Below are 22375 nucleotides of genomic sequence, written 5' to 3'. Positions count from 1 at the left end.
AGCCTTGGAGGAGATTATGTTGAGAAATAAAAAAAAAAATTCTTAAAAACGTTGTTTTTCTTGGTCAGGCCGGAAACTTATCAATCCACCCTCGTATGTCGTACCCCAAGTTCGAGAGATATCTGATTCACTATCAAGGTATAGTAAGCACCGTTATAACTTTGCCTGCCACAAAAAATATACCCCTAAGTTTTTACTGTGCTTCGGCATCTCTTTAAATACTTTTAAAATCCTGTGAGTTTTTTTGAAATATCTCGGAATATCCTAAAATACCTCGAAATCCCTTAAAATCCTTTATCATCTACGGAAATTGATCTTGATTCCTTAATAACTGCCGAAATCCCTAAAACTCTATTGAAATCCTTTGGCATCTATTAAAAAATTGTAAAATATCTTGAAATCGGAAGGCATAAACTTTTTTTTTAATATAAGAAATAAGGTAAATGGCCCAGTGTATTTTTCGTATAACATGACTTGCTCTTGCCGCATGTGATAAGAAATGTCATGTTAGGTAAGGTTAAATATCCTTTCATCAAATAAGTACACTTATCTCGTGTTTAAACTTGGTTACGTGTCTGACGGTAACTAACGCAATTGCATAATTATAATTTTAATCGCGAATACAAATTTACTTTAATCAAATATTATGTTAAGTGATAAAAATCGAGCTATTCTATATCTGCTTTAATCGTTTAAGCCCTTTGTGAACATAAGAGTTGTGATTCAAATACAATTAGAAGCATTTTTAATTTCAAATTTGGCTTAAGGTGGCGATTAATCATAAATTTATTATGAAATGTAGGAAAACATTGAAAATTACAATTTTCACTGTTTTTGCAATAGTTTCTTAAAGAATTAAGGAAATAATTGAAATAATTTTATTTGGAATTTAGATAACTTTCAACCCATTTAAAAAAGAAAGAAAATTAACTAAGAATTAAGAGAATTATGAACATTATTAAATAATAAAGAGGTGTGTCCATATACAAATAGCTGTAGTTTATTATGTTTTGAAATGTTTTACATAATTAATGATTATAGATTCAAGGAATATTAAAATCAGATAGGAGCTTTTTTAACATTTGGATAAAACACTTCAACTCTTCGTGATCAAAAAAACTGAAAGTAATAATATACATATCGCACTAATGTGATTGGGCCGACTGATCAAAGAGATACGCCACTGTTACGGTTTGAATCGTCAGTACGTCAAAAAAACGTTGACCACCATCGGGAGTCGTCGGCCGATTTTTAGGCTATTCAGATGTCAGTAATATTTGGTAATTCGTATAAACAATGCTTTATGCTCATTGTTATTTATGTTTTTAACCATTACAAGTGCAAAAGTTTCTATTCTCATTTTACTTTTGTACTAAAAGTTTTAAATAATAGCTCATAAACGATCATAACGTTAATACTTTAATTTTCAAAGTATTCAACCGAGAAACGTTTATTTTAAAGTGATCAACGAAAGAGTATTTTATAGAATTTTAAATCTTTTTTTCTTACAGTTTTTGTTTATTTTGATAAAAACTGTAAGAAAAAAAGATGCAAAATTCTACAAAATACTCTATCGTTGATTTCTTCAGAATAAACGTTTCTCGGTTGAATAATTTGAAAATTAAAGTATTAACGTTATGAACATTTATTACCTATTATTTAAAATTTTTATTGCAAAAATAGAATTAGAATAGAAAGGTTTGCACTTGTAATGATTAAAAAAAAATAGCAATGGGCATGAATCATTGTTTGTACGAATTACCAAATATTATTGACATCTGAATAACCTAAAAATCGGCGGACGACTGTCGACGTTGTTCGACGTTTTTTTGACGTACTGACGATTCAAACCGCAATAGTAGCGTATCTCTCCGACAGTGAATTTATTCACGAGCATTAAAAAAAAATTCAATTTGGTTGAAAATTGACGAGTCGTCGATTATTTGCACGAACAACTCCAAACGAGTGGAGCATCTACAAAGTACCCGCAAAGAACCCCAATGGACCCTATTCGGTTCCTTTTAAACCCCCCCCCCCCCCAAAAAAAAGAACAGCAAGATTAACTTTTAAACTGCTGAAATTCGGAATCATAATAGCTCAAGTAGTATGTTACGCGTGAAGTTTAAAAATAAAATACTCTCTCACTTGCATCGCAGCGTTGTTGTCTGAGGTTTTCAGTGTGTCGCGCTAGCATCCAGACAAAATTTTTAAAGTTGCCGACGGAATGCTTATTAACTGCTACTAAAAGAAGACGCACTTGAAGTCGCCTTCGGCCCATGTAAATGACAGGTATTTTATTTTTTAAGTTTTTGACGCTGCAAGAAAAAGTATTGTCATTACTTCGTGTGTTTCTAATGCAAATTTTAACGTAGAATACGAATTTCAACAATTTAAAAGTTGGTTTTGCTGTTTTTTTGAGTGTTTTAAATTGAATCGAAACGAGGAACCGAATGGGGACCCAATGGTGTCTTTACGGGTACTTTGTAGAGGCTCCATTCAGTTCCTTCGGTCCGCCAGGGCGGATATACTCTAGTTAGTCTAGTTCAGCGTTTCCCAAACTGCTACCCTGGGTAGGGTGGCTACTCGGAGGTACGGGAATGCCACTCCGAGCCGGGTAGCTCGGTAGGCCCCAAGGCAGGGTCCCCGCTGTGAGCATGGGACTATGGTTTTTGACCTAACATGAGTGCCATTCATTGTTCTGAGATTGAGACCTGTTACAATAACTGAAGTTATGAAACTTCGCACAATTAAATTTAAATGAGCTGAATCAATTTCGTGATATGATTTTAGACATATGGAAAAAAAGTTCATAAAAATCGGTTAATATTTTCACTAAATTTGTACAAGAAAATACATTACTGGACTACTTTGCAGCGTAACAAAAGTGCAATAACTTTTGAAGTTATTAAACGATTTCTTTATATCTTTTTCTAATGTTCTCGTCATAGTCCTGAAAATATAACGCTGCCTATTAAAAGTCGCTAATGAATATTTCATTAAATTATCCATTTTTCCTGTTCGGCTTTAATTTTCTTATAATGGGAAGGTCGAGTGCGACAAGCCAGCACATGCCCGCATCACAGACTCTCAAGTGCCCCCCTTGGGTTTAAGTATTATGAAAAAAATTTGAGGGAGATGGCCCTACCGCTCCCCAAAAAGAGCGAAAAAAGTTTGGGGATCGCTGGTCTAGTTTATTATTTCAAACCCGCTGCCAGTGACTTGCATCCTATGGTCAGAATCGACGGGGTGCTTCGCTGATTTGCGTCCTCGCCCTCCGTCACTTCTTTCCCTCTCCACTCACCGCTTCACTCGTATTACTTCAATTCTAATTTCCCTAATTTTCCCTTCGCACGTTTTCCACGCTTGGGACTGGCAGCGTTCTCTACTATAGTAAGTTATACTTTCAATGCTGGCGTGTTTAAAAAATGTAGGGAAATATGTATTATCAATAATAAACAGTCAATAATATTAAGTTAATAATTATAATCTTTAAGCAAGGAGAAAGCCGGAAATTGAAATAAATACACAAATTTCACATATTTCCCATTGCATGAGCTATTTATTTCACTTTGTGCTAAAACTAGGATTTCCTAAAATACTAAAAATAGACATTGTCACATGAAAGAGAGTATTAAAATATCTTGCTATTTTCCGTATCTTATTCTTAAACCTATAAGGGTACAAATTTGCAGGAGACTTCACGAACGAATTCCAGCCTAGTTATGAAACCTACTTGCAAAGATAACATTGCATCAATAAGAAATTGCTCTTTTGCTTAAATGTCTTGTTTCGTTTGACCAGTGCGTCTCATTCGTTGTACGCGTTGTTGTAGGAGAAAATTTAGCCCAAATTTTGGGTGGAAAAGTGGTATTACTTGAAATATAATTTTTGAAAACATAATTACAAAACTTGTCAACTCTTTCGTCTAATGGTTGAACTAGCTTTATTTTTTCATTAAAAAATGTTTCAAGTTCGGATGGGTCTAAGAAGGCAAGACCAAAAAGGATTCTAAAAAAAGAACCGATTTCTGATTTTGCGCTTTTATATTCATTGCTCAATCCGAGTTCTTGAATTTTCCACCACCAACATTGACCTAAATGAAATCTGCAACCTTTAATAGGGATGGAATAGTTAAATACTGTGCGGATAGCTGTATGGAAATCGATTTTAAAATCTACGTAAATTACTTTAGGACTGAAAGTCTTGCCAGTAAATTTGTTGCATTCTAAAGCTAAATAAGAAAGTACTGTTGCATAAGAAGTCACTTTTTTGTCAAGAAGCAGAAAAAAGTCGACAGTAATATATAAATTTTCGTTTAATCCAATAATCGAAAAAAAATGTGTAGATTGGCCAGGTCAGCTGTAAAGCGAGAAGCGGGAACACGCACGGAAGGCAAGCTCTTTTACAGTACTAGTGAGAAGTTACTGTAATCATAGTTATTGATGGTTTCAAATTTTAAGGCAATTGCCTCCTTTTTGAACTGCCCCTACTCCTCTCATGTTAGGTCCGCCACTCAAGTGGTGGGGGAAGAGAGAGAGGACTACCTTTTGGCTAGACACCCCGTCGATTCTGACCATAGGACACAAGTCAACTGCAGCCTATTTCAAAACGACTATGAAGTTACAGTTAGCTCGACTGTGGCCAAGAAAGTCATTAGTTGAATACTAATAAATATTCAAAATGAGACTATTTTACTATATAATAAAGACAATTTTAAATCCTAAAAAATTAAAAGATTTTGAAAAAGCATGAACACTGAATAATTTCCAAGTATAATTTGCTAATTTTTTAAGCCTCTTTCAAGATTAATCTATTTAGAAAATAAAACAATCCGCTTAAAAAAACCCATGCGAGAACTAGGTATTGATATATAAATTATTTTTAATTTACTATCCGATAACATTTTAAAGTGAATAACCTATACCTATACACAACGTGTGATAAAAGAATTGGATACATTAAACTATTCACAGAAAAAAAACAGAAGATAAACTTTACATCGATTTCCGACAAAAGATTGACTGCAACAAAAATTAACTTTACAGGATAAACTTTAACGAAATATCGGTTAAACTTTCTTTCGTTTTCTATGACAACACATGTGTTTTGAAAAACGCGAAGTTGTCTGAATAAAACTTCATCTCTCCATGAAATTTCCTGCAACAAATGTTATCATTCCTTTATTCTGTGTGCGCTTTATGAAAGTTTCTGCACAGCAGACAATTATTTCTTTTCATTGATGTTGCACCTTTGTGTAGGTGCCTTACACTGAAAACTAATCGGAAGCAAGTAATTTCGAAATAATTTGAAGTAACAAGTAAATGTGTGAATCAGAAAAAAATGAATTTATTCAGTAAAAATTGAACAGAGTGGCATGCTTCAATCAGAGAATCGAGCAAGACTATATCCCCTCCATTACATAGGGTTTCCTAAGTATCCCGTTGTTGTCTACAGGGAGGTTTTGTTTTCGCAAGGATTGCGAAGAACTATAGCAGTATGTTAAAATCGCTAATCATCAACTCTTCGAGAACCATATGACACTTGAAAGCTCATGCCGAAACAAGTGTTGAGAACTCGTCCTTCGCAAATGTATAAGGTCTCTTATCTCGTAGCAAATTCTATTTGTGGACCGAGGCGACGCGACGTGAGAAAAACGGGATATAATATTTCGATATTTCTTTGGAAATAAACATTCGCTGAAATGATTCTCATTGAATCACCTATGAGAAAATGACCAGTAGTCAAAGCGGCTAGATCATAATATCGGTTGACATTTGTGTCAATGGTCTCGAGTTTAGTATTGTCTCTACTTCAGTTGTAAACATTACAAATTCTGCGTGAGTAAATCGCTTGTCAAATGCAAATCTTTTAAAAGGTCGTTTATATTGTTTTACAAAAACCTCCCACAAACCTCCCAAATTCGGAGCGTGAGGGGGGATAAAATACAATTTGAGTTTGTTATCAGTTGTGAAATTGTTTATTTATGTTTTTAGATTTTTTGAATTCAATAGTTTATGTAATTCGTTCAGATCGTTTTGAACGCCACTGAAATTTTATCTATTATCGGAATAAATCGCTTCTGGTAATTTGCGCCTTGCTACAAAACGCTGTAACGACGCTAGAAACGCTTCGCTATAAATATCTTCTACGACTTTTATGTTTACGGCTTTAACGAACATGCAAACGTAGATCGCTGCGTAATACTTAATAAATTTGCTATTCTTGTGTTTCTTTTCTTTTATAAAAAAGAAACCGCAAAAATCAAATCCTCCGTTATTAAAGAGCCGAGACTGCCGAACTCTGACGCTGGGGAGATTTCTCATTTTGTAAGTGACTGGACGGGGATTCGCTCGAAAGCATGCAAAGCATTTATGTATATTCTTCTTTTCTTGATTTCGACCGTCAATAATCCAGTACGTTTCTCGAATATCATACAGTGTATTTTGCGTACCTGTATGATAATTTTTTGCGTGATAATAATTGATTATTAAATCAGTGACATGATTACTTCAAGGTAGAATTATACACAGTAATACAAGATGATGAATTTTAAATGTCGATAAATTTCATTTTTGCATTAAATTAAGTAAGTCACTTAATTTCAACCCGAAATGGAACTTAAGTATATTGTCTCCTATCTGATTATACGAGTAATATGATGATTAACAGACAGATATGTTATGTTTAGGATGATTTTAATAGATTAGGTTGAGTATTTATCCAATTAAGAGCAATGCTCGAATCTGACCAAAAATTTACAAAATTTAATTTTATGTCTATAGAATTGATTACACGAAACTCTCGCTTTCAGTCACCCCGTTCTCAGCCTTCCTAGAACTGCTGTCTCACGCAGTTTCTCAGGCGAGCAGCCCTATTTGAGCTCCACCCTCGACACTTGACTAAAAGCGAGAGTTTGGTGTCTTTGATTGAATAAATTCGCAAGCAGTTGTATTGCACACAACCCCAATAGAAGTATCGTTTGCGTTTTGAATGGTGTAACGCGAGACTTTGAGCACATTAGAGAAACCTTTATATCCCCGTCTGCATTAATCTAACGTAAATAAATACAAGCTCCGTACCCAGTTTGAGAAGCATCAGAAAATCCGTGAATCTCGACGTCATTCGCCTCAGGAATTGATTGATTGATTGATCAAATTGAATGCTGTTTATCGATTGCAGTTGGGTGCAAAAATTATTCCACGTACTTATGTGACAAGAAATCGACTCGTCTCAATCAATCCTGGCTTAACAAATGTCCTGCAATCATTTTATTTATTTTATTTATATAATTTTATTTATTTTTGCAATTTCGGAAAGAATTGTTCTTTCAGTTATTTTTTCGGGAGTGACAATATTTTTAATGTTCTGAACAAATGCATAGGTTTTCGCTTTCCAAAAAATTCCTGGGTTTTCTAAAGAGCAATCTTGATCAAAATCAAAATTTGCGTCAAAATCGTGTTGTGCAATACCTTGGAGTATTTCCGGGTCGTTCGATGCCCATTGATGTAACCTTATGCATGCCGTTTTTAATATACCAATCATTTGACGACATATTTCGCGTGCTTCTGATTTGCTAATGATTCATAACATGTTTATAACATATCCCAATACTGCACTTGTTTATTAAATTTGTTTAAACAATCATAAATTTGATCAAAAATTATGTATACTAATTAAATTATCATGAAGTTCCTAATTTAAAAAAATTGACATTGAAAAAACGAGTTTTTATGTCGACAAATGCCTGATTAACGCATTTATTTATTCAATTTGTTAAGAAAAATCAGAGGTTTTTTAACAAATTACGAATGTAGCTGAATGTTTCATAAAGTTCTCAAGGGAAAGGTCTTCCATTGAAAAGAAAACGAAGTTTTTTATGACAAGATAACATGTTTTCGACATACACGTCTGTTCTTAATATTTTTGTTGCCAACGGAAATCGATCCTTTTCATCTGCGGCAAGCTGATGCAACCATCGAATAGCTAGATAAGGTGCGGCATTGACTTCAAATGTGACCGTATTTAAAGTAAACTCTCTTATTTCGTTCTCATCAAACCACAGAATTTTTGGGTATTTTCTGTCTTCCTCGCGAATTAAGAAATGTCAATACAGTTTCTCGATGTCTGAAATAACAACATACATCCGAGTCCTGAATCTTAATAAAATGATAAGTAAAGAATCTTGAATGGTAGGACCTACTACTAAACAAAAATTGAGCGAAGGATTTTTATCTAGTGGCTCGGCTGATGCGTTAAAAACTACTCTTGTTTTGGTAGTGTTACTTGACTCCTTTATTACCGCGTGATAAGTTAAATAAAACCCGTCAAATTTAACATACAGCGTCTCTAAAAGAGACATGTGATTTAATTTAATATATTCAATATATACCTACATATATTCTATCTGCAATTTTGTGTTCTTTTTAAATTTGGTTTTAAGTCACATTATTCCTCTCATAGCTATTGGTCGCGGGTTGCCTGTCTTATCGTCCGACCAATGCCTTTGATTTTCTTGTATTTCTTCCAGCGTGCAAAATCTTTCTAAATCGAACTCTATGTTTGTCGTCATGCATTAAGACCGTTTATGCTTTTCTGATAAATTTAAGACAAGTGACTAGACTACTCTTATAGATTTTAAGCCGCTGAATCTGAATATGGCCTCAGAATTTGTCTTACACGTCTCAGTTTTTCCCTAGATGCAAAAAGAAGGACAAAACTTGGGAATTTTCTAGTCACACAGGCCATACAAAAATTTGTCTGCACGAGAAAAATGACTAGGCTACCCTTATGGAGTTTGGGCCGCTGAATAAAATATGGCCTCCGAATTTATCTTGCACGTCTCAGTTTCCCTCTAGATGCAGAAAATAAGTAAAACCCTAGGGATAATTTGCACATTATTTTGATAATGCCAGTATGCGCGAAAAAACACATCGATATTATATTGTTAAGTGAAACGACTTTCAGAGACTTACTTTGTGCACAGAAATTGTTTAGTGTTTCTTCTATTTCCCCTAGCTTAAGTAATTTTAGGGAAATTAGAGGCGTTTCTCAGAATATATAGATTTACACGGGAAAAAATTTTAAAAACATAATATCCTTTACAGTTTTGCGTGCGAAATCAGTCACATGTCCCGTGAAACTTTTTTTTGGTTCTGTCTGTGTGACCAGAAATTTCCTAGGGCACACTAGAGAATTTCTGTGAACAAATTAAGTCTCTATAAGTCGCGACACTTAAGAATATAACATCCATGTCTCTATACTCGCGTATACTAGTATTATCAAAATAACGTCTAGAGAATATCCCTAAGGGTTTACATATTTTCTGCATTTAGGGGAAAACTGAGACGTGCACTAGAAATTCTGAGGCTAGATTTGGATTCAGTGGCTCAAAATCGATAAGGATAACCTAGTCACTTGTTTCTTGCAGGCAAATTTTCTTATGGCCTGTGTGAACCGAAAACTCCTAGGCTTTTCCCTACTTTGTACATCCAGGGAGAAAATGGTAGAAGCTTTAAAAATTTAGTGATAAAATTTAGATTGAGAGCGCAAAAGGGCAGAGGAAATAGCATTTTTCTTGTTTTTTTTTTTTGCTTTATAAGTCAGTGTAACATGTGCAAGACCTTCAATTGACCTAGATTTATCCTAGCTAGGGGAAACAGTAAGCACACTAGGGAATTTTTGTGAATGAATTTGGTCTTTACGAATCACAACATATAAGAATATGACACCAGACGTTTATTCTTCCGTATACTGTTATTATCAAAATAATATCCAGAATATCCCTAGGTGTTCCCCTATTTTATGCATCTAGGGGAAAACTGAGACGTGTAGAAGAAATTCTGAGGCTAGATTTGGATTCAGTAGCTCAAAATCCATAAGAGTAACCTAGTCACTTCTCTCGTGCTGACAAGTTTTTTGTATTGCCTGTGTGAATAGAAAATCTCTAGACTTTTCCCTACTTTTTGCATCTAGGGGAAAACTGGGACATGTAGGGCAAATTCTGAGGCCATATTTGGATTCAGCGGCCCAAAATCTATAAGGGCAGCCTAGTCACTTGTCTCGTGCAGACAACTTTTTTTTGTGGGCCTGTGTAATTATTTGACCGTTACAAAACATTGATAATGTAGGACTAACACCTAGTAACATATCAACTTTCGATGGCTTATCGAAATTAGCAGCGACTATTTTTAAATGCGAAGCAATTCAAATTTTTTCTCTTGGAAAGTTTTGTATTGGAATGGAATCTGCAATATTCGGTACAACGAAAAATATAAAGGATTTTTCAAACTTTGAATTAATTAATTTGATATTTTAATTTGTAAAAGAATGAGACATGGAATTCAGTGTCTAATTATTTTCGACATTGGATACGTGAAAGATTTTTGACACTACCTTCGAGCAGAGCTGTCGGCATTAGATCTACCGAAGAGGATGAAGCAACGTGTGATAAACAAAGACTCATGTAATAGATTTAATGATTTCACGATGATTCATTTTGATAAAAAGAGATATTTCAGGTTCCAATCGTGTAAAAAACTAGGAATTTCGCCGAGAATTTAAACCTCGAAAATGTAAAGGAAAATGAGGCAGAGAATATATTAATACCGATCTTGGGTGCACAATGTTCATTTTCAATGATCCAAAAATAGTTTATCATAGACAAAAGGGAAAGAAAAAGGTCATTTTACTCCATCTTAAAGTGTCAACCTTATTAAAAGAATAAAAGTAATGAAATACGTAAATTGAAACGGCCAAGATTGAAAAAAACTTTTTGGTCGATAAATATCCAATTAATGCATATGTCTATCAAATTTGTTTAAAACATCATAGAATTTATCAACTAAGTACAAGTGTTAATAAAATTATCATTAAGTTCCCAATTGCAAAGACTGATATTGAAAAAAAAAACTTTTCCATCGAAAGATCCCTGAATAATTCATTTGTATACCAGTTTTTTTTCAATATAAAATACATCAATTAATTATGAATTTTGCTTAAATTACTATGCACTTCCCAATTAAAAAGACTGAAATAGAAAAAAACTAATTTTTCTGTTCATAGCTATCCGAATAATGTATTTGTTTGTTAAATTTGTTTTAAAAAATGAGTGTTCTGTATTTATTATAAAGATCCCTATTAAAAAGTCTATACATAAAAAATTAAAAGAAGAATTTACTGTCAGGAGATGCCCCAATACTGCACTTGTTTATTAAATTTGTTTAAACAATCATAAACTTGATCAAAGATTATGTATTCTAATTAAATTATCATGAAGTTCCTAATTTAAAAAAGTTGACAGCGAAAAAATGAGTTTTTATGTCGACAAATGCCTGATTAGCATTTATTTATTCAATTTGTTAAGAAAAATCATGAGATTTTTTAACAAATTATGAATGTAGCTGAATGTTTCATAAAGTTCTAAAGGGAAAGGTCTTCCACTGAAAAGAAAACGAAGTTTTTTGCCGAAAAATGCCTCAATAATTCATTTTCATTAAATTTGTTTTAAAAAATCATATGGTTAATCAAAAAATAATGATTTTTGATAAAATTATCATAAAGTTCCGAATTAAAAAAATTGACATTGTACAATAATAATCTGAAGAAGAAATTTCATCATCATTATAATGTTTTTATCGAAATTTATTGCAATAGAGCTTAAAAAACATAAAGTAATAGAAAATCGTAGAAAACATTCTGTCAACAAAAACTTTTTAAATAAATTTTGTTTTGTTTATTGACGTGCACCAAGGACATTAAATAGAAAAAATAGTCATTTTGTTCGTCATATTTATTTATTTAAAGAAATTCAGAGCCTAATTAAAAAATAATGTTCGACATTTTTCTTAAAAATCTTAACTGCTAATTTAAAATTTTTTGGATCCAAATCGGTCAATATTTGTGGGCTGTACGTTATTTTGAACCGAAAAAGTAATTTTTATCCCCACTGAGCGGCCTTTTGTCGAAGAGCGAGAAAATCCACTAGTTTAGTTAGTTTAGGTAGGGTTCGAATCCTCAGCATGTGCTGTTTTTCAAAGCGTTAAGGCGTACGATTATATTTATAAGTAACCGTGTGTGCGAATTATGCATTTAATAACAATAAAATATAAAGATTATATTACCAATAATTTGAAAAAATATATTTTTTTAATTGTGTTAAAAATTAAATTGATTAATTATTTTATTTTATTCTAATATTTTATAAGTTAACTTAACTGAATTGTTTAAATTTTTTATTGTTGAAATTGTTTTTAAATTAATTGGCTAAGGCTGAGCCGGCATCATCTTAATAGATGGCCCATATATGGGACCAAATTTCAGGCGGCATTGAGAAGCAAAGGCGGTTAACCGTTATCATTTAGCTGGTTGTCCCGACCAGCCGTTTGGTTTGCGGGATATTAACTGCATATGAAAAATGTTCCCGAAAATACAAAAAAGTACATTTCCAAAAAATGTCATTTAACAGGTTTAGACTGCAGCCCCTTGTTCAAAGGGAAAGAAAAGTGCATTAATCTTTTTCAAATTATTTCTATAGTCGGGTATTAGAGCGAACCTTGACCAAATGTTATAAATTTTGTATAACTTTCAGGGTTTAATGTAAAACATATCTGGAATAACTTTAAAAGAATTCTGTAAACTTTAGATTGAACTCTGATTTAAAAATGTTCATAAAATATTTGGAGAAATTCATGAAAAAACGTTGAAAACTGTCGTAAAAATCACATTTGAGGTATTGAGAGTTTGTCTAGATACCTCAATTCTGTGAAATATATAGCAAAAGTCTTGAAAACATTATGAAATATTACATAAAAATTCGATTTGGGGTATCGAGTGTGTTGGGGGTTATTAATTGTTTCAAATAAGAAACACTGTGTAAAGTACAGGCACAAGAATTTATTTAGTAACAATTATACAATTCAACCGAGGTTTACAATCGAACTAACGAACGGATGAACGAACTAAGTAACTAAGAAGGGCGGAGGACGTCTGTCCTTATATACCCGCATTTATTATTCCATCGAATATTCCATGCCTACTTTCTCAGTGCATCTAGTATCTCCACATTTCGAGAATTTTCTAGCCTGATCTTTCTTACCTAGTGCAGACGCAGCCTCGAACCTTCTAGATGTAGAGTTTTTAGAGTTAATTTTCTACAACAGAGTGCTTGCGAAGTACTTCAATATAAGATATATTGTTCTCAGTTCTATCAAATCTAGCTGTAAGTCCCTATTGTGCGAAGGTAGCGAAATTCCCCGCGTCCCTCACTCTCCAGCAAAGCGTTTGTTTAATGCTTAACAGTTTTAATGTACGATGTTTATCAGTGAGGAATATTAATAATATTATTGAATCGGATTGAAGAAGGAGTAAGATTAAGTATCTGGAAAATTATTCTATTTATATATGTGTAATGTAAATATATATAATGTAAAGCTAATTACGCAGAGTAATGGCTACAAAATAAAGTGAAACAGTGTGCTTGTTCAATTTAATGAAAATGGCTTAGATTTCTATTTGGTTCAAACTACAGTGAAACTCGATAATTCAAACCTCTATACTTCAAATTTTCGATGATTCGAACTTTTTTTGGCCCCGGCTGAAACCGGATGTTTCCCATGTTAATATTTCTCGATAATTTGAAGTTCGTTAATTCGAAGAAAATCGTGTGCCTCGCCGTGATGATAACCTCTATAATTCGAAGTACAGCTAGTAAAAATTTTCACGTTTGATTATGATTTTTTTGGAATTATAATATTAACTGGAAAAATCATTTTTAAACTTCCCGGATCGATTTTACTTCAAAGGAAATTCATAATACACTCGATTCGCGGTACTGCGAAATTCAGTACTGCGAACTCCCGCTATTAAGTAAGTTTTTCCCCCGATAGTGAGAACGACGCTATAACCCCTTACCTCCCACTACTCATTTCTACATTTGATGATATTTTCCAATGTACAATTCGCTGTAATTTTAATTTGATTCATAATCAAATACATTTGATACTTACGGTGGAAGATTTTATATTTGTGATGTCTTTCCACGTTTCTTTCGCTCTATTAATCTTAATATTTTTAATAATAACGATTCAAATCGTCACTACAAGCTTTCAGAAGATAAACAGTTGGCATGTGTGCACACAGATAAACAAACACGTATCATCTACACAGATTTGAACATAGTAAATAGTCACAGGAGTGGGGTCCCCTCATATGTTCTCACTATTGAAAGCAGACCTGAGCTCAATGTTCGCAATACCGCGACTCGAGTGTACTTTCTATGGGACGTATAATAAACGTATAAACGAATTATGCGCGTTTAGACTCTTATGTTCGATAATTCGAAGTTTTTTTCGGCCCCGGAGCACTTAGAATTATCGAGGGTTTACTGTATATTGATCTCGGATGATTCGTTTAAACTTGTTAAAAAGCTTTATTACTGCTTTTTTATAAAACACCTTCAAGCGTACAAAGTATTTAGCGGACCGAATCCATTTCAAATCAGACAGAGACTTGAAATCCCAGAATCTCTCCAGGGATCTTTGATTCTAATATCGTTCATCGTCTTCTTTTAAAATCCGCGGGAAAATTGAAAAAAGGTTCAAAATTAACAAAATGGCGGCGGTTTTTCTGAAAAAAATTTAAAAACCGATTTTCTCAAAAAACTTACCTCTAAATTTTTGGTCTATTTTTTTAACTTGAACTTTGATAATTAACATATCTTGTAAGTTTGATGCTTGCTAAAAAAACTTTTGTAGCAAGAAGAATTAATTTTGTTACAATTGAATTTTCAACTGTGTTGGGAGAGATTTGCACGGGAGGGAAGCACGGAAGAAATTACGGTAGCAGGGTGAGGTAGCACTGGAGTGACAGTAAAAACGCATTAAGCAGGTTACGTTTTTGATGGATTCAGGTGAGGAAGTATAGTTCAAGAAGAAAAGTTACCAGAAAAGGGGTCAATATAGGAAAACGGTAGAGAGGGAGAATTGAGGACGGATAGTTTTTTCTCAATCGAACCGTTTATAAATAGGAAGAGGAATAGGGCAGAAAGAGGAAGTAGCGAAGAAAATAAAGAAATAGGGTCCATACTAAAAACACTGAAGATGGTCAGAACACCACTGGAAAAAGATCAAAATAGAGAAGGAGTGAAGGACGATGGGAAAGGCGAGGACAACATTGGAGAGAGGGACAGTAGACGTTGAAAAGTTAAAGTTAGAGAAAATGTGTGAAATGATGATAGACGTGATATAGATTAGCGAAAAAAGACAGGAAGAAAGAGAAGACGAAACAAAATGGGAAATTAAGAAATAAAAAACTTAGAAAAAATGCAAAAATGGGAAGAGGTTAGAGAAAATTTAGAAGAAAGGATGACAAGTTCAGAACAAAAATTAGAAAACAGAATGACTATGATAAAAAGGTAGAACATTTAGAAAGTAGGATAGTGAAAATCGAAGAAAGCAAAGGTAAAAAAGCAGGCAAAGGGAATTAGTCAATGGAAGGAAATGAAAAGTTTGAAGAGTAGGTTAGAAATATAAAAATGGGAGAGGAAAATTTGAACAAGGCGACGGAAAAATGACAGAAGAAATAAAGATCGGATTCGAGTGCAGAAGCTTAAAAAAAGGTAGTAGAGAAGGAAATAGAGGTAGATCGGCTGAGGATTTCAAAGAGAAAAAGAAGGAGGTCAGAAAGGAATTAAGAAAATGAAAAGAAGAAAAAAGTAGGGGCGAAAATTTTAGGAGAAAAAAGGAGTATACTGAGTTGTGTGATCAAAATAAAGAGGAAGAGAATAAAAGGTTTGAGAAAGAGGCGAAGAAGGCAAGGAGGAAAGTAGAGTTCAGGAAGATAGTTAATAGAGAAAGAAAATGAGCAAAAAGAGTAAACCAGGATATTGAAATGGTAGAATGGAAACATTAATTTATGGATTTGCTAGGAGGAATAGAGAGAAAAGGTATGAAAGGATAAAAATATGGTAGAGAAAGAGATAAAGAAGGGGGCGTAATGAAGAAAGAAATAATCAAGGTGTTGGGAATAATGGAAGATGGAAAAACTTCTGGTATAAACGAGATTCCAACTGAAGTTTGGAAATATGGAGGGACGGAATTAAAGGAATGGACATGGATAATATGTAATAGGGTATGGACAACACATATATTCTGAATTATCTGATAAATAATAAAAGGATTAAAAGGGAGAAAGAGGCAATGATATCAATATTCCTGGACTTAAAGGCGGCGTTTGACACCTTAGATAGAGTTGCGATAGAAAAAGTCATGGTGAAAAATGGTATACGAAAGGGCTTATCAAAAGAGTATCGGAAATTTTCAGAGAGACAAAAATCATGGTAAATCTAGGAGAGCAAGTAGGAGATAGTTTCTGGTTGGTGAGAGGAGTGAGGCAAGACTGTCCTCTGAGCTCGCTTTTATTAAATATATTAATATCAGACTTGAATGAAGAAATTAAGATAAAACGGCGAGAAGGAGTCAGGATAGCGACAGCGAACAAATATATACGCTTGCGTATGCGGACAATATAGTGCTGACGTCAGTGGATGAAGAAGGGTTGAAGGGCCTAATTACTGGATTGGAGAAATACTTAGATACAGGTATGGGGAATAGGGAAAAGAAGGTTTAAGAAAGATTAAAGAACAAGAATGTTGTTATTTGATACGCTATTATTTCCGGTATTAGGTTATGGAGCGGAGATATGGGGATGGAAGGAAAGGAAAGAGATTAGGAGTTTACAAGAAAGTTGCATGAGGTGGACGCTAGGGGTAGACTGAAGAACACCGGGATATTTGATAAGAGAAGAAGTGCAACGGGATAAATTATGCACTAAAGCGGTTAAGAGGGCATGGCAATTAAAGGAAAGATAGGGAATGATTGAGGAATGAAAATATAAAAAATGCTACAAGATGATAAAAAAGGAAGGAGTGAAAAAGTATGTAGAGAAGGGATGGGGAGAGACAAGATGGACCAGAATAGCAAGATTTAGAAGGGGAAACGAAATAAAGGGGGGGATGCATTGGGAAAAGTAAAAGGAAAGAAAGTGCAGAATATGTGAATGTGATGAGGAAACATGGGAGCATGTATGAGAGGAATGGAAGATAAGGGAATCTGGCAAGAGAATGTGGTGAAGATGCTACGGGAGGATGGATTAGGGGAAGATAGGATGACTGGGTGGAGGAGAGAAGGGGGGCGAATGAGAAAAAATGAAAGTGAAAAAATGGGAGTATGAGCATAAGATAGAAGAGAAGTGAAAGTGAAGGAAAAAGGAAATGGAAGTTTCCTAGATTAGAAGCGTAAAGATTTGTAAGCAGTTATTATTTATTAGTAAAAGTAGATTTAGATGCGCTTGATCTCAGTCGCTCACTCGTACGACAGTAAAATTGCCCTAGATTAATGTAGAAGTAAGGAGACATAAGAATCGATGTAATAGTTATAAATATTGTAAATATTGTAAATAGCACGGATAAGATCATATAAAATTTGCAGATGGTTTTGTAAGAAACGAAGGTTACGTAAACCGTTAGGGGACACATTACGAATAAAGAAGAGTAAAGTCTTACTTTTAAATATCTAAAGATCCACGGTGAAAAATGGATCATTAAATTTAAATGTTCATAGGCTAAGATTGTAGCACCTAACATTCAGATATCCATGCCAAACATATACTACCTTTTTAATGTTTTAGACGTAAAAACATTTTTATGTTAAACTGAAACACATTCAGATGTTAAAACCATCCAAGCGCATTGGAATTTCATAACTATTTTTGACGGCTATATATTTTCAATATTACAATCATGGAATATTACAATTTTCAAACATTTCCAACAAATAAAAATGAGATATATATCAATAAAATTAGATAACGATTTCTTTCTGCTTAAAGGAGTGGAACAATGATCTTAAGTTTCCTGTTTATTGATTTAATACATCTGAAAAAATGTTTCTAAATTACAAATCAAATTTCAGTTTAAGTACTTTAAAATAGATACAGTTTTAAATACAGATTACAGATCATTAATTCTCCGATTGCTTACCCCCATTTTTATTTTGAATTAAAAATATTGAATAACCTCAACTTGACTGAATGTATCATCTGATCGACGTTTCATACCGTTTATCTCATTTACTTTTGTGTACGAACATTAAAGTTTAATCTCAAATTCACAAATAAGTTGTTAATTAATTCCTAAAATTACCATTTATAAGTAAACTCCTCAAATATTCACAGGCGTTATTTGACATAACCTTACATCCTTGTAATATCTCAGATAATTCAGTTGAACATTTTGGGTGTTAGAGAGTAACATCCCACTTTTTAAGATCTAAAGATGCTAACTTTGAACATGTAGATTGTTGACCTATAGTTAAACATAAAATATTTTAACTCTGTACACCCATATGTTACATTTGAATATCCATTTTCTCCGTGTACTAGCTTTGAACATCTAGACTGCTGTCCTATAGTTAATTCGTGAAAGCTGTAACATGTTCACAAATGTTTGCTCATCTTACAAATCTTACAAATCTTACAAAATTATTCATGAAAAATTTGTAGCTATTTTTTGGATAAATAACTTTTGCCAGCTATTTCATAGTTTCAATATCCGTTCCGAATGAAATGCTGGCTGATCGTTTGGCGGTTGTTCAACAATTACTTTTGTTAGATTTTTCAACACTTTGACATATTTTTGACTACATGTTTTAGCGAAATATGAAAGTTAGTAATTTTTCAGGTAATTCCTTCTTTTGTACCACTCTCAACCTAACCAAGAACCACGACGTGGACATATGTAGTGATGTATTTCATCATTACGAAAAAATAAGTATAATAATTACTATAAAATGGTATAAGGATAATAAAAAGAACGATACAGTTTGAACGAAATAGTTTATTAAAAGGTGTAATGTGAAATTTAAATATGTCTGAAGGAGTATTCTATGACCATTTTTCTTCATCTTTTTGGATAGGATGGATCATCTATCATTTTGATTTTGTAGCAGTTCCAAACGTTCAAAAAGTATCTGCAAACGCACTCATCTGGCTGTTCTGACCACAATCCAAAAACCTTCAGCAGCCAAAAAGTGCAAGGAATGCTCGAAATATTAAAAAATGACGTCAATTTTTAATATGACAGAAACTTTCGTACTGGCGTAAACATTTTTCAATTATTTAATAAGTTTATCTAAATCCTGGCCGCGTGTAGACGTAGAAAAACAACACATCACAATTTTGTTCATAGCTTTGAAAGCAGAAATGAAAGGTGGAAGTGCAAATTTGCCTATATCTTGAAACATTTCTGAATCATCAAGTGCATATGACTCTTGTAGAAGTTGTCTACAAGCATTTCCTTTTAAAATGTCTCCATGATAATTCTTTGCAATCATGTTCAACTTCTTTGGCCAGAGTAACGCTTTTGCTTTTGCAATTAGCGGCACTAATTCGTTCTAGAACAAATGGCTACATAACCTTGTAAAACATGTAATTCGGGAATTGAACATTTTTCAATATCAAGTACATTATCATCTTCTTTGAGGAGAGATGAGTGAATGATGCTATGATTATCCATTGCAAGTTTCTTATTTCCACCTGCAATATTAATCTTCTCATGATCATTTTTTTTAAACTACATAAGTTTTTAAACATAAACAAGCATTACTAACTTTTAAGCACTTCGACCCAGCATTGGATTCATCATCTTGTATAATTTGGGTTGAATCGTCTTCTTCATTCTCTTTCAATTCATTGAGTGAAATAAAACAGTACGGACAAGGATACATCGAAGTGGCTGTTTGTTGACCATTAACGACAAGTTAAAGTTTAAAATCACTGAGTAATTTAAAAGGAATGTTATTGAAGTTGGTTAGATTGAATAAGGGCTGTATATTTTCATAAGATTCTTTTACATCTGGTACAAAAGCTAACAATATTAGTCTTTTAACACTTGTTAATTAAGCGTTTTTGACATAAGTATCACCTTCAGAATAAAGACTCCTTCTGTTTATTTCTGGCGAAGCAGGTTTCTTAAATACACTATAAAAAAAAGGTTGTGGAATTTTAGTACGCTAAACGTATGTAAAAAGTGGACTCACGCGCAGCGGCTTGAAATTAGTATAGAAATGTCTAAAATTGTACAAAAGTGTAAAATTCTCAACTGAACTAAAATTTAATATGTGACATTAAATAAAACAACGGAAAGTGGAAAATGTCTCCAAAATATCAACCTAACCTCAAATACTTAAATGATTAAGATCATATTAAGAATATATTTATAATTACGCAAGCTTATATGGCAAAAAATTTATAATTTAAAATCAGTCACTCGCATTTATGCTTTCGCCGAAAGTGAGCAATAAAGTTTGCAAACTAAAATGCACGTTCGCTCATAACACACGAACAAACGAGCGAAAAAAAGCTCGATCGCGAAAATTACACAAATGTGGAATATTAATCGGATGAAGCTAAAATCACTATAAAGTGAAGAAATTTTCGTTATAAAATAGAAATTTATGCGCGGTCGCTAATTTTATCAGTCTGGGGAATTTTACTATGTAAAGCGTGAGTCCTTTTTTTACACACTCTGAACGTAGTGATTTTGAACAGGTTGTATGAATTCATGCAAAGTCATAGAATTAAACATGTAAGAGACGTCATTCTATACAACTTGTAGAAATTTGCTTTCTAACCTGTAATTTTAATGCATCTAAAGTGACATTTTATGTATGAAAATTTACACTTTAAAGTGAAATTTTAAAATATATTTTTTACAGTGTATTGTTTAGTATAGTTTCAAAAAAACTTTGACCTCCATCTATCATCATTTTTACGAGTACATTACATATTATACCTCTTTTCTTTAAAATGAACTCTAAAATTTCTTCTGCATCTGCCCGCCCCACAGGTCTTCTAAGTTTTGTCTCTGAGTTTGAAAAAGCAGATTCGCACACATCGCTTTTGTACATAATATCTAGTGTTTTTTTTCTTTCAGACACCTGTTTGAGATAATTAGGTAGGAAAGATTTTTTACCTTTAATACTTCGTAGAAAATCCGTCCTTTTCTTCATCTGTTTAGCTAAAAAGCCAGTATTAGCGTGATAATGATCTAAAGCTTCAGTAGTTTAAACAACCCAAAACAAGTCGTAGAATCTCAACTAAGCCCCACTCCTCCGCTGTTTATTAACATTTCTACTATAGGTAAACAAAATTGACAACAATGTGTCTAGTTTTACAAGTCGAATGAATAACATACTTTTTCGTATCGGTCGAAAAGTAGTATTTTTTCCGCTGCATAAATCGGAAGTACTGCATGTTCCCTGCAGTGTGAGGAAAATTAGTAGCACGCATTGTTTGACAGAATTAAAGAATTCCTCAGACCGCAACTTTCTCGCCCTCGCCTTCGCTTGGATTCGAGCGACACAAAATGTACGCCGTGGGATATTCTTTATTTTTCTCTCTACTATCGGCGAGAAAACTATAGGCATCTGCCTTTGAAGCTTAGCAACTCAGTCAAAAAAATTCCAGCGTAACAAAAAAATAGTCATTTAAAAGCTGAAAGTGTTCTACGTTAATGAGCTTGAAGACGTTTACGTAAAAAAATTTGTGTGCTTAGCAGACTGAAAAATGTAAAAAAAAGTAAGAATTTTTGGGTACATTTAAGAACAGTCAAGTTTACACTTTAGAGCAGTGGTCGGTAAACTTTTTGCTCAGTTTTCAGGTATGGTCAGGCCCGCCCCAACTTAATTTTTTCTACTGCTTTTAGGTCTATTCATTGACCTCAGGGTGAGTGAACTTACTCCAGCAGGGGTGTTTTGTTTACAGGCATGTCAAAGTAAGGAAGTTTAAAAACTTTTAATTTTTCAGCTAGCGATTTGAAAATAGCATAATCAGCATGTCCGCATTTTTTCGATTCCAATGATATACTACTTTCCCAAAAAAGTTAAATATTTGACGGAGTTTAATACCAAGAAACTTCAGCTTAATATTCAATTTAATACGAAATACTTCTCAAATTTTCAACCTTTATAGACAAATTATATGTCTTTGGAATCGGAAAAATACGTAGATTCCAAATATATTACTTTCAAATCACTGATTGCAAAATTAAGAATTTTCTAATCTCACATTTTTTCCATTTTCCAACAAAGGACCGATGAAAAAAGGGATGGTCTGCCCAAGCTCGCAGGTACCTGATCAGAAAGAAGGTCGCTGGTCAGCATGGTCAGAGTAGCCTGACTTGTTCAGGAGCATGCTAACCTCTGGTTTAGAGCAGTGGTCTGCACGCTCTTGCCCTGGGCAGGGTAGCCTGCCCTGGCTGCCCTGTGACCTACTCTCAGGGCAGTACCTGCGAGCTTGGCCAGACCACCCCTTTCCTCAAGGG

This window comes from Belonocnema kinseyi, chromosome 5 (assembly GCF_010883055.1).
Source record: "Belonocnema kinseyi isolate 2016_QV_RU_SX_M_011 chromosome 5, B_treatae_v1, whole genome shotgun sequence".
Taxonomy (NCBI): domain Eukaryota; kingdom Metazoa; phylum Arthropoda; class Insecta; order Hymenoptera; family Cynipidae; genus Belonocnema; species Belonocnema kinseyi.
The sequence above is the reverse complement of the archived record's forward strand: the minus strand, read 5'-3'. Positions refer to the sequence as shown.